The 15,057-nt window shown below is 43.5% G+C and overlaps 1 pseudogene; it reads right to left on the reverse strand.

Moving 5' to 3' along the window:
* Positions 1–9,485, reverse strand: part of LOC145412560 (uncharacterized) — a 43,081-nt pseudogene extending 33,596 nt beyond the window's left edge.
* Positions 9,486–15,057: the final 5,572 nt, after the last annotated feature.

A 15,057-nucleotide genomic window follows, 5' to 3' on the forward strand; every position in this document is an offset into this window, starting at 1 on the left:
ATTTATTTACCAGGGTAAGTCCAGTGTAGCAAAAAGTTGTAACCTGTACGACTTAAGGTACTTGACTATACCTTTTTTACACTCAATTGATCCAAAATTTTCATCTTCCCATCATGAATGCCGTTGTAACGATAGAATCAACACTAGAATACGATGCTAATCACAAAGAAGTGCTGTGGAAAGTATATTGAGCAGTAGCACTGTCTTTTCCCACTGAGCTACGTGGAATAAGCTCAAAAGGATGAAAATTTTGGCCAAGTTGTGGTGAAACCAGTACAGTATGAGTGACAGAAATTAACTAACCTTATAATTTAAAGGTTATAATTAATAATATTCCAAACATATGATGAGGGTGTATGACAGGCACAGGGTCGTGGGCGTAGATGGCTCCTAAACACCTCTTTCTAAGTTATTTACATACTACACTTTAACCCTTCGACAATGATGTGCTTTATTCATTCTCTCCACTACCGGGTCATAATATCAATATTAAGATTGCCTCCTATTGTTCCTTCATCTAAGCTTGGCCCAGATTACGTTCTTTTGCAGCTTACTTTAACGTAGGTCAGTGGAGGAAACAGCTCTATATCCTTTCCAAAGCACTTCTTTGTGACTAGCATCATCATACAGTGTTAATCTATTGTTACAACTCAGCATTCAAGGTGGAGGGATGGCAGTTTGTGGCCAAGCATAATTAAAAAGAGTAATGTATATTAGTAACAGTGTTAATGGAGGACAGGCCTAACCTCTCCAGTTCCAAAAGTGTCTCCTGACCCTAATACAATCGTCTGTTGGTGTACAGATTATAGTGGATTGCATCGTAGGGATGGTTTAATATTGTATTTTATGCTGTTTATGACTTTTCAGTCTCGTCAGACTTTTTAATATCATCATCATCATCACTATCAACATCATCATCATCATCATCATCACCATCATCATCATCACCCTGTTTTCGCTCACATACACGAAGCCGTACTAACAATATTAATAAGAGTGGTAAAGACCAATGACCAACTCACCTACAACACCGACGACGACGACGACAACAAACAGCTCGCATAACATTCTCTCTCTCTCCACCCAGTACCCATAATGAACCAAATTCAGCACCTAATTCTGTATGGACGGTTCGATACCCGGGTCGAACGCTGATATACGTCCACATAACTTCCCGCCAAGGCCGGTAATTTGCCTGACGTGATTCCCACCCGTCAATACTGCCACTAAATATACCTTGGTGAGGAAAGCGTTGGTGCAGTGGTTAGCTGGTGTGCCTGGCAACTGACAGAACCCGAGATCGATTCATGGTTAGCTCTTGTACCTGGCAGCTGAAGGAACCCCATCTCTCTCTCTCTCTAACTGCATTTGTAACTCCACCCTTCACCCCCATACTTCACCCACCTTCTCTCCGCACGCAATTCTACACACTCCATCCCATCCACTTGAAAAAAAAAAAAATCGCCTATTGCAGCTCACCTCCTCCAGCCAGACCAAACGTCCCTCCTTATTCCACTCCCTATTTTATTTCCGCTTCCTGTACCTGACCAACAGCTTTTCAAGTGGCCTTTCCATCTCCACCTCCTCCACCCCACCCCCAACCACCACACTCCACTCAATGAACTCCTCCCCATCTCCACTCCACACCGAATTCCACATACTGCACTCCTTCCACCTCACTAAATTCCACATCCCACACACTTCATCCTACCCAAAAATTTACTTCCAAATCCACCATCCACCACATTCCCCCCCCCCTCATTTCAGCCACCTTCCCAGGCCTTTACCACTTATTCTGCCCTCCTCCACCCTGTCCAAGAGCCTCTCCACACCCAACCAGACGCCGTGATTCCACCCACAGAAATCCACCTAATGCTTTACCCAAGAGTCCTCCCCATTCGGCGTACCCTAAGAAGACAACAACCCATTTCACACCACCCACATGTCCACCCAAACTCCCACCCAAATGTCCACCCAAACTCCACTTCCAGGACCTTGTCAGCGTCTCTACCTCTTGCACTCCACTAGTCCAAATCCTCCACCTCTTCCACTTTGTCCAATAGCCTTTTCACCTTCGCCCACACACCCTTCAATCACACAACCACCTGCATTGTCTCAATTTCCTCCCCCAACTTACTTCCCTCCTCTCAAAAGTCTCCCTCCTCTACTTAACTAATTCCACACTCAACCCAACAGCCTCTCCACCAACTCCACCTCTTCCATCCTGCCTACAGCATTTCCACATCCACCCAGACACCGTTCAACCACCCCAAAGCGTTACTCTAACTCCTGCTTTCCACCACATTCCACTTGTTCCACCTTTCCACTTCTCTAAATAACCTCCCCAATTCACACACCTCATCCACTCCACCCCTACCCAAACTCTGTTTCCAAATCCACCCTCTATTCACTCCACCCCTTCCACACTCCATTCCATTGTCTCTCCACTAACTTCGTATCTTCCTCACCACCGAACAGCCTCTCCACCTCCACCCAGGCGCCTTGCCTCCACCCCAAACCCGCCCACTCCACTCAATACAGCCGTCCCTCACCCGGTGCGCTCTCACTGGCCGGAGCTACGCTTGACTCCACCCACAGATTTTATCTGGCCCGCCCCTCCCACTACCCACACCCACAACCTACCCACACCCTTCTTACACCTCCCAACACCCACCCAATCCCCTCTCCACTTTCTTTCCAGTTCTTTCCTAACCTCCTCCACTTCTCCATCCTCACCCACACCCTCCTCTTCCCGCTCCAGCTCTCCTGTCCTCCCCCGAATAGTGTCCTTATAGGACGCTCCCACATCTTTAACCTGCCACTCCTTCCCCTCCCTACTTTCGCCGTCCCGTCCCCTCCCTCACATATTCAGACACTCACCCTCCCCCTTCCTCCATCTCCCTCGCCTGCTCCTCTCCGCCCCTCCCCACCTATAATCTTATCCCGCTTTTCTCCTCATCCTTTCCTCTCCTCACATTCGCCCACCATTTCCCTGCCCTTCCCTTCCCTCCTACACCCCTCTCATCCCCTCTCCTACCAGTTCCGTCCTTCACCACCCCGTCCATCCCTCCCCTTCCACGTCTGACCCTTCCCCAAACCTATGTCAAATTGTCCCCTCCCCTACCAGCTCCATCCGTCACATCTCTTTAACACGTTCCTCTCCATCTCCTTCTAACTTGACTTAAAACTGCTACCTCTCCATCTTGACCGCCAAACTGTAGCAACAGCTTAAAACTAAAGACCATGCTGGTCACGAAGAAGTGCTATGTAAATGATGCAGAGTAGCAGAGATGCCTGATTCTGCCACTGTGCAAAGGCAAACAATTGGAACAGGACGAAAATTTGGGCCAGGTTAAGGTGGAAAGAACTACGAGTATAGCTAGAACCATCCACATCACCTCAGCCAGCCTCTCCTTATCCCAACAGTTCACCCTCCCCATCCCCACAGGCGTTCCCCGCCCACTTTCCTCTCTTCCTTTCCACCATACCCTTCCCTCCAAACTTTCCCCTGTGTATCATCCCATCGTCTCCTTAGCTCCAGCCGTTCTGATCCCGCCAATCCCCATCCTAAATCCTATCACTGTCAACCTGCCCCGCCTATCCCACCCTCTTCTGTCTCCGCCCTTTTGAGCACCGCCCATCCTCGCCCACCGCTCGCTTCATCCCCAAGGCCACCCCACCACTCCCGTTCCGTCCCCACTTTCGCCTATCCTTCCCTTCCCCCTCCCCAGGTTCATCTGGAACGTGAACCCAGTGGACTGCAGGCTTAAGCTGCCCATCTCTTGTAATCCGCCAATGTCCTGTCGTATCTCTCTATCTATCTATCTATTTATCTATCTATATATCTATGTATGACCCACCTGTGTACTGCCGGTAAAGGTGTGTAGGTCATTACTGGAGGTAAACAGTGCGTTATGCTCACTGTCCAACACTATATTTATCCATCTATCTATCTATCTATCTATCTATCTATCTATATATATATATATATATATATATATATATATATATATATATATATATATATATATATATATATATATATATATATATATATACATCTATGTCTGACCCACCTGTGTACTGCCGGTAAAGATGTGTAGGTCATCACTGGAGGTAAACAGTGCGTTATCCTCACTGTCCAACACACTGCCAGCTTCTCCACCCAGCTGCCCAGGTTGGTACTTCTGCCCCAACACAGCACCTGTAGGCACGGTACAAAGGGTTAAGTGTTTGTAAAGGTAAAGGTGAGGGCAAAAGTCATGATGTGCTTAACTGCTGTGCTCTGATAACAATGATAATGATAATAAATAATAAATAATAATAATAATAAATAAAATTAACAACAAAAATAATATTAATAATAATAATAATAATAATAATAATAATAATAATAACAACAATAAATCACATTTTGCCAAGACTGACCAGTCACTCTTCCCCGAGTGGCATTACCCTCATGTAAACTCTAATGGACGTTTGGCCTGTGACGGCTTCCTCAGCAATGGTGCTTCTCCTTCAAGCTGTTACAAGCCACGCTGTTGCTTCTGCCATTGGAACTCTAAAGTCTTTTGATTCACATACGGCTGGAACCCACTAGACCTCCAGGCTTCCATATAATGGTTGTAATGATACCATACAACATGGGAAATGGTTTTGGGGGTAACATGAAACCATCCGGGTTGCCACTCAGTGTCAAGGCATCTGGAGGCTGCACTACATCGAGTGAGTGGATGGTGCACGCTCCTAATAACAGTAAAAAAAGAGAGAGAAAAAAACGAGAAAGTGTCATGTTACCTCCAGGGCCACTTGAAAGGCAGAGAAACCTAAGATGTTGTAACATTCTCAAAATTCTCCTGTTCTTTTTCTCACCAACCCCCCCTCCCCCAGCCGCAGCACAACTGCCAACCCAAACTTAGCCTTGTGTCGTCCTTCCACAAGGGTTAAAACTAAGCCTTGTGTCGTCCTTCCACAAGGGTTAAAACTAAGCCTTGTGTCGTCCTTCCACAAGGGTTAAAACTAAGCCTTGTGTCGTCCTTCCACAAGGGTTAAAACTAAGCCTTGTGTCGTCCTTCCACAAGGGTTAAAACTAAGCCTTGTGTCGTCCTTCCACAAGGGTTAAAACTAAGCCTTGTGTCGTCCTTCCACAAGGGTTAAAACTAAGCCTTGTGTCGTCCTTCCACAAGGGTTAAAACTAAGCCTTGTGTCGTCCTTCCACAAGGGTTAAAACTAAGCCTTGTGTCGTCCTTCCACAAGGGTTAAAACTAAGCCTTGTGTCGTCCTTCCACAAGGGTTAAAACTAAGCCTTGTGTCGTCCTTCCACAAGGGTCACACCACCAGGCAACACCATCACTGTCTAGCCACAGTCGTGCCATTTCTTGGTGTTAAGTCAGGCATAATATTGTTGGCCAACATTTCTTCTTTTTACCTTAACCAAAATACCAGCCAACACTTGACAACCAAACAAGAGGGAGTATTCTTAAGGCGTTCTAAGACTGCTGGCTTAGACTTTTATCATGGCTCATACAGCTATCCAACACTTTGCAAGAGGCTATCATGTTAATAGTCTCTCTTAAGCTCTATCTGTCTACAACACTGCTTGCTAATAATTCTGCTTTCATACAAGTTGCTACCAAACACTTCACAACCTGCTACAATACTCATCAATTATCTTAAGCTTAAAGTTGTGCATAGGATTGCTTGTTTGTAATTCATTATTTATTCCAACAACTGCTAAACACTTCACAACCTGGTACCATATTCACAAACTTACTTAAGATTAAGCTGTGTACTCCATCCCTTATATATATATATATATATATATATATATATATATATATACACACAGTATGTTCATTCTTATGGCTACCACGCACTTTAAACCCTGCTGACATATTCAACAAATTCCCTAAGTTGTGTACAAGATTGTTTGTGTATACTTGTATCGTCATCAATACAGTTACCAAACAAACATAACCAAACTAGAGTGACTATCAAGGTACAAAAGATACAACCCAATACATTATGTACAAAGAATCTTTTCGGACATTTGCTTACTGTAAACACTGGTCATATCTTTCACTACGGCACTGCTTTTGTTCACATGTGCCAACTATTTTATTCCGGCTGGGAGAGGAGGGATGTGTCACCTGCAGCCTTCATTACCTAATTAACTAATAAATGTCCTTGCTAGTAAAATCGTGTGGTGTTAGTCTGCTTCACTACGGTAAGGTATTGTTACCTGTAGTCTTGCTACACCCAAATACGTACACAAACACAAAAACATACATACGGTACAATCACACAAACACACACACAAATACACAAATATACTGTACATATACCCACGGATAAACACACACACACACATATATATACACACAGAATCACACACACACACACACACATATAAAACAAACAATTATACATGCAATCACACAGACACACAAGTACACACACATTCACACACAAATACACACAAAAAACAAGCACAACTACACATATAAACATGCAATCACACATACATATATAATCATACAATCACATCCAGTTACACAAATTTACAAACAAATAAAGCAAACACACACCAGACAGGCACACAAACATACAAACAAATAAGCAAACACACCAGACAGACACAACCACGAATGTAATCACAAAAAGAAACAAATAATAACACACACACACACACACACACACACACACACACACACACGATTCTCCCTCCGAGCATTTGAAAATCAATGAAATTAAAACTGAGAGGTTACCCACCAGATGATTCACTTGCCCTTTCCTCCTAATGTCTCTCTCTCTCTCTACCTACCTACCTACTTACTTACCTGTCCATCTCTTTGTCAGTATCTATGTCTAGTTCCATCTATCTATATCCACCTATTCATCTTCCTGTGTGTCTCTCTGTCTATCTATTCCCTATTTACTATTCTTTCTCTCGTGTCAACTGTCTCTCTTACGTATGGATTCTCTTAGTATTCCCGTCTTTGTCCCCCTTTTTAAAATGACAATCAGTCCTTTCCTTCCTTCCTTCTTTTTTCCCTCACTCTTCCTCTTCCTTCTTCTTTTCATTTTTCTCTTCTCTTTCTTCCCCCCTTCTTCTCTCTTTTACTACTCATTTTGTCTCCTTCGCTCTCTTTTTTCTTTCTCTTGTTATCACCCTCATCATCTTCTCTTCCTTCTCTTCCATCCTCTCTATTCTCTCTCTCCTCTATCCCCTCCCCTCTCTTCCTCCTCCATCGTCCATTCCTCTCTGTACCTCCAGCACTCTTCTTCTTCCTTATTTTCGATGCTCTTCTCTTCAGTATCTCTCTTCTTCCTTCATCTTCCCTTTCACTCTCTTCCTTTTCCTTCTTTTCCTCTTCCTTCTCCGTCTTCTACATTGCCCATCCCCTCCCCATTTATTGTCAAGCTAACCTGTCGCTCCCCACTTCACTAACCCATTTGTCTCCCTCCCTCCCGTAACTCTAAACTCTCTCCCTCCCTGTCCTCTTTTGCTCTCTCTCTCTCTCTCTCAATCTAACCTGTCGCTCCCCACTTCACTAACCCACTTGTCTCCCTCCCTCCCGTAACTCTAAACTCTCTCCCTCCCTGTCCTCCTTTGCTCTCTCTCTCTCTCTCTCTCTCTCTCTCTCTCAATCTAACCTGTCGCTCCCCACTTCACTAACCCATTTGTCTCCCTCCCTCCCGTAACTCTAAACTCTCTCCCTCCCTGTCCTCTTTTGCTCTCTCTCTCTCTCTCTCTCAATCTAACCTGTCGCTCCCCACTTCACTAACCCACTTGTCTCCCTCCCTCCCGTAACTCTAAACTCTCTCCCTCCCTGTCCTCCTTTGCTCTCTCTCTCTCTCTCTCTCTCTCTCTCTCTCTCTCTCTCTCTCTCTCTCTCGTATCTAATATCAGACATATCCCAACCCCACTGAATCCATAACAGTTCAATACTCTACGAATATCTACGCTTTGTCTGGAATAAAAAAGTGAGCACACGAAAAAGCATATCTGTAATGATGATGATTGTGTGTGTGTGTGTGTGTGTGTGTGTGTGTGTGTGTGTGTGTGTGTGTGTGTGTGTGTGTGTGTGTACCTATATATCTATATCTATCTACCTATTTATCTACTTATTTATACACGTACAAATGTTGTATGTATCAGAATCTGTAAATATGTCTATAGTCTGTATACTTGCCTATCCATCGATGTATTTACGTGCCTATTCTCTTGTGTACCTATATCTTTTTTCTACTGTATTTCTGTAACATCTATAAATCTACTGCCTGACGCCGCGTGCTGTGAGGGATGGCCTAGACAAATGAACTTTCAGGCATTTGTGTCCCTACTCAGTAAGGACTCCTGTTTCCACGACACACCACCACCTTCACACACACTACCCCAACACCTTACTTCTTTACCTCGTTATCCAACTCCCTCTCTTACCATCTCCATTATTCCAATACATACTCCAATACGTAATTTATCTCAGCCTTGCAATTGAAGCCTACCTCAGTTTCTATTCTTGTCAGGCTACTTCCTTTTGCTAACAGGACATATATTACACATAAAACACCAGGGAAATATAATTATACCCTGTTTGGAAACTGGCATCCTCATCGGCATGGATCGTCAGTGTTGAATTTATAATTTGTCTGAGTCCCTTTCCTATATCTTACTACTGTGCTGAACATAGTATTTATTACTCACCAAGATTCAGTCATCATTTGTGATCAACACCCATCTATTAAAAGCACCTACAGAGTATAAAGATGGAAATGGAAACATGAAGGGCTTTCTATTACCAAAGTTTTCCTCAATGACAGCCAATCAACTGCAACAATGGACACTCAGGTAGGCTTCAATTGCAAGGTTCACATAAATTCACTTTAGTTAATCTCTCACTCCAATTTTACAGACTCTCTCTCATCTCTCAACCTCGTTCTCGGTCTTCCATAAACATCTCTTCCTGCACCCAAACTACACATTCACACCAACCCACAGCCACAACACTCTCCCTACATTCTATATTCCAGCACTCTCCCAATCACTTTCGCTCTCACACTTCAGTCCATACCCACACCTTCACCATCACTCATCTCCACTCTCACTCTAGTTTACAACACCCACACCCAAACTACATCCACAACCACGTCCACAGCTACACTAACTCTCATCTACACCCACTCCTAATCAACACACACCTCTTCCCACAGCCACATCCATATCTACTCGTAATTACAGCTCCTCCGAGTCAATCTGCCTCCACCCTACACACACACACTCTCGTATCCCCACACTCAAAAGAAACTACTGCATCCACAGCCACAGCCACACCCGTCCACACCCACTCCCCCATGACGCCCTGCAATATACACGGGGGCAAATCCGTGGGCATTGGTAATGTGGTGTTTGTGTTGGGTGGGCCTGGGGGAGGTGCTCCAGGATGCCGCTCAGAAAAATGTATTACCCACGAGATGCCCACCATGCCAACGGGGGGAGGGGGGGGGGTGACTGGGAGAGAATGGGGAAAGAAAAGGAAAAATAAAGAGGAAGGGAAAGAAGCAAAGGAAGAAGTAGGAGACGGCTAGAAGTGATGGTAATGGAGAAAGATATGGAGACAATTGGACGGGATGGAAGGCTGGAGAGAGAGGGAAAGAAAGCTGATAAATGGAGAGATGCAAAAGAAAAAAGGAGGAGCAGACGGCAAAACTGACGGTAACGAAAAGAAAGACGACAGGAAAAATGCATAAGGAAAAAAAAAAGAAGGGAGCCGGAGGGGAAACTGTGGAGGAGGATGAGGAGGAAGGAAGGAGAAAGATTAGGACGGAGAGAGAGAGAGAGAGAGAGAGAGGGGGGGGGGTACTAGAAACTCTCTAAGCCCACGAGACTCCACCCCATGGAATACTGATATAGGTTGTCAGTCCTTTGCCTCAGTACAGGAAGGTCGGTGTTAGGGTGGAAGAAAGTGCTGGTTTGTGAGCACCTGGTCTTACACCTGGGCCCGTATGCATAAAAGGTCCTGGGACCTAGGAACTAGTCGCAAGTCGTAGGAACTGATCCCAAGCCGCAGGACTTGTTTATAAACGCTCCCACGTCCTAGGACTGGTCCTAAGACACGGAGATTTTAGGTGTAGCCAGGGAGGTGACTTACGACTTAGGAATATTCCTAGGACCTGAAAATGGCTGAACAACAACAAGCTCCGAGGCGTCAGCAGAGAACTTTTCGCCCACGTAGGGACGTGCTGAATGAATTAAGTGATGCAGAACTGATAAGCAGATACCGTTTGGATCGTGCAGGAATTATTTTTGTTACTGACTTGGTAAGAGATGTTCTGCAAAGTCCATCTGAGAGGAACCAGGCACTTACCCCGGAGATGAAAGTGATCATTTTGTTGAGATATTTGGCCACAGGTAAAATGCAACTATGCAGCAGTGATGATTTGGGACCCTCAGAGCCTACAGTCAGCAGAGTTATCTCACAGACATTAAATGTGTTCTACAGACGTGAAATAATGTGTAGATTCTTGAAGTTCCCCACAAACCCCCCAAAACTACAGAGGAAATAAATCGAATTTATGGAGATTGCTGGCTTCCCCGGGGTGGTTGGAGCAATTGATGGGACACATATGAGAATAATAGCCCCAAAAGAGTTTGAAGAAGAATATGTGAACAGAAAGCGGTATCATAGCATTAATGTACAAGTTGTTTTTGATGCCAAGTACAGAATTATTAACTGTTTGGCCAAGTGTCCAGGGTCAGTGCATGATGCTAGGATACTCGGTGAAAGTGGACTTAAAAGAATGTTAGTTGTGCTGTTGAAGATTATGTCCATTGTCTCCATTTCTGTACTGAATATGTTGCCAAACGAGGTTGAATGCTCCCGCGTCGTCTGTATGTTTACAATACACGATAGCCTAGCGTCCACAGAAAAAAGAAAATGTAACTGGAAAATAGATATTTACATTCATCAAGAAATCCACCTACATTATTTCTATAATCATTTTATGACTTAGAGTATTTTACTAAATAATATATCTCCCTATCTTGGCCAAAAACTGCATTTTCGAAAGAAAATATTGCTACAGTTAGCACTTTTCCTAAGTCTGGGACTTGGGAAAATTCCTGCGTAGGAATTGCCATGTACGTCCTAGGTAGTGTTTATGAGTCGATTCCCAGGACACAGTCCCAGCTGAGAGCAGTTCTTAGGACTTTCCTAGGAACGTTTTTGAATAGGGGCCCTGCTCTCTCTCTCTCTCTCTCTATACACGTACACATGTAAAATACATATGCTGTAAATACATATAGCCTATATACTCATACATATAATATATATATATATAACTCTTATATAGACGATTATCTATCTCAAGGTACGAGTATCTGTTTATCACTCTATCTATTTACAAAGCCGAGTTAGTTTTTCACCTGCTCTTTTTATCAATTTATCAATTTACCTAACTGCAATTGTTAAGGAAGTTCTATGTATTTATAAAACTTACTCTCGGAATATTGTATGTTCATAAAACTCTCTCTCTCTCTCTCTCTCTCTCTCTCTCTCTCTCTCTCTCTCTCTCTCTCTCTCACACACACACACACACACACACACACACACACACACATCTTGGAACTCCACCCACTCATGCTACATACAATGTTATCCATGCAGTGATGGCAGTGCATCTCGGAACAGACACAAAACTTATGCACTTGATTAATTACTGCAAGAGTGGCCTCAGAGGAGTGGGTGGCAGGAAGGACATTTGGTTGGGTTAGTTTAGGTCTGGTTTGGTTTGGTTTGGTTTGGTTGGGTTGGGTTAGATACGCTGTGTTAGGTTAGGTTAGAGTTGGGTAGGGTAGATTAGACGGGACGAGGTGCGAGGAAACAAATGGAAAACTACTGTAGGTTGACCATACCTGGTTTACTCTAACTTATCCCCATCCCCTGAAAGGACAATGGTGGACAGCAGGAGGATAAGTTCAGCCCGCAGTCCACTGTGTTCACGTTCACATCAGCCTGGAGTTACAAACACTACTACTATTCTCGCCTATACTCTGCTCACTTTTTACTAGGCACAAAGTTGCCATCTCTCGATACTGGATGTCAAGTTATAAGAAGAGATTAACAACAGCGTATGGAGCTAATCATGAAGAGGTTCTACGGAAAGTACGCAGTCACAGAATTGTCTCATTCTGCCACTGAGCTATGTGAAAGTACCTGCAAAAGGGCGAAAACCTAAACCCACTTAATATAAATGAACTAGCAGTAACAGCAGCAGTGGCAGCCTTGACACCCTAAGCTTACTGGTATTTGGACTACAAGTTACGTTGCCCTTCTTCCGCAGGTCATCCTCCTCCATTCAGGGAGATAGGAAGGACACTGAGGGATATTCTCACAGCCAAGGCAGCTCCACCGCCTAGTCGTATCAGTGCCATCGCGTGAACATTTCCCTCTTCAGCACAGTCGCAGGGAATATTTTGCATTGATATCGATATAACCATGTACACAGCTCCTCCACACACACACACACACACACACACACACACACACACACACACACACTAATACATAACAGCAGATCAGAATGAGACAGCCTTGGCGTATCACAACAGAGTTGGTGGGTGTTAGTGGCCAAGTGGCAGGTGACGTGCGAGGGATGCAGAGATCAGCCCTCTGTTGGTGTGACGTAGGTGGATAACTGTCCTCTTGGAATACGCCTCCTGACACATACAATGGGCTGGACATACAGTATACATACATACCCGGTATTATAATCATAATCGTACCACCATCATCATTTCCTTACACTATGGCCAAAACATCAGAATATGATCATTGTTATCACCACCACACCATCACCAACACCACCAAGCTATCATCACCACACCATTACCACCACACTATCACCATCACACAACCCCATCGCCTTTACCTGCCCTCCTCGGTTCAAGCCAAACTATGCTAATTGGCAGTTTAACATCCAATTACTTCGCCTGCTCTCACCTGCCTAAACCCAGAGGTGAATGGAGGCAGATCTATAAGTGGCATTAAGTGGCTGATAACCAGATTAAGAGGCTGAATGACGACATACTAAAAGGTGAAGCTTCTTGGTCGTCTTAAGCTTGTGCTCAGTTTCACATACCACTTCTGATTTATATTTTACAATGGGCACAGACTGATCACTATAGTTGTTGTTTTTTTCATCTGATGGAACAGGACAACTCTCAATACTAAAATCTAGCTTCGTGAAAGTTGATGAGCCTTAGATTTGAGGTAGGAATGGGTCTCCTTGGTTACTAGTTAAACTGACACTATTACAGTGGTTTTATTTCGGCCATGACACCTCCAGGTCCAACTCCAAGTCAGCCGGACACCCCATCTCTAATAGTGTTACTCCTTCCACATTACTCCTTTCATAGTTACCATACTCGTGCACGGACTTTTTTTTTCTCAGGATGACGTTGGATACCCCCAAGAACCCATATAGGTACCCCTGAGGCACTACTCTATGAACACCTGCTCTATTATAATTACACTTGGCAAGAGATATCCGTCTGGTTAGGGTCAACGCACTATGGCCAGTCTACTCAGATCCAACAGTCCTACGTGCAACAGATGGCTTTCTCACATCTTCAAATATTTGTGCTTGAGCACTAATACCCACCGCCCATAAAACATACACACTACGAGACAGGACAGGTGTCAGTATTACATTTCATGACATGTCGATGGGTCTTGTGGAAGCAGACTTGTTTTAACGAACTTCATATACAGAAACTCTTCTCTGCCTCAGCGTGGAATCGATCTCGCGTCCTTTCACACCGCAGACCACTACTTTATCCAATCCACCAGCAACGATTAATTCCTTGTCACAACGAATTTTAATTTCTGCAAAGGAAAGAAAAGTTTCGAATCTTGCGAGAGAGAGAGAGAGAGAGAGAGAGAGAGAGAGAGAGAGAGAGAGAGAGAATGAATCAGGGTAATTTTCTTCTTGTAACTAAGATTTCTTTCTATAATAAGGGCAACGAAAGTAGAGTTAAGAAGCTTGTCACGTATGTCGTCAGATAAAGTGGTTCCCTACCACCTTTTCCTTAACCGTGTATTTCCTCATACAGTTGCGTAATAACCCACTGTATGCTAATAACGCAGTGTTGCTGATAAGTGACAGCACGTATGGAAGGCAATACTGAGGTGTGATGCGAAATTATATCCGCACAGATGACCTGATAACAAACCCTCCTTGCCTGACCACAATACCACCCTTGTTATGTTTACAGTGAATGAATGAATGAATACCACTTTTGTTCTGCCTATTATGACTGAACGAAGGAATGAATAAATAAATACCACCTTGTTCTGCTTACAATATATAAATACCGGTATATAAAATAAAATAAACGAAAAAAATAAATAAATTCCCTGTCACAACTATATTTTGCAGTAAGGACAAGGACAGGAGATTTCATAAGCTTCTCGAGTCTCTAGTTATTCCTGGAACAACAAATCCTACAATTAACTTGGATTTGTATTCGCAGGATGGACAAGGGAAGGTCAGTGCAAAGTATTCCTATGTCTCTTGGAGTTCCTACAAAAAATATTATATTAACAAATAAAATCCCTGTGATAACTATATATATATATATATATATATATATATATATATATATATATATATATATATATATATATATATATATATATATATATATTTTTTTTTTAGGAAGAATAATGAGAGGAAATTTCAAAAGCTTCCCGTTTCTCTAGTTCTTCCTGGAAAAACAAACCTTCCAATTAGATTTATTTTTCCAGGAAGGACAAGGAATGATTTCAAAAGCTTCCGAGTTTCTGCACCCTCCTGGAAAAGCAAATCTTACCATTACATTTCTTTTACCAGGAAAGACAGGGAAACGAAAGTGCTGCATTTTTCCATACCTCTTGTCCATCCTACATCCACTTTACTATAAGTCCTATATCGAACCTTACTACAAACTTGCTAATGTTATATCTATCTATCTATGTATCTATCTATTGCCAGGCGCCATAATCCCGTACGGGGTGG

This window comes from Coenobita brevimanus, chromosome 93 (assembly GCF_032717465.1).
Source record: "Coenobita brevimanus isolate Jiangsu-jjx chromosome 93, ASM3271746v2, whole genome shotgun sequence".
In the NCBI taxonomy this organism is placed as follows: domain Eukaryota; kingdom Metazoa; phylum Arthropoda; class Malacostraca; order Decapoda; family Coenobitidae; genus Coenobita; species Coenobita brevimanus.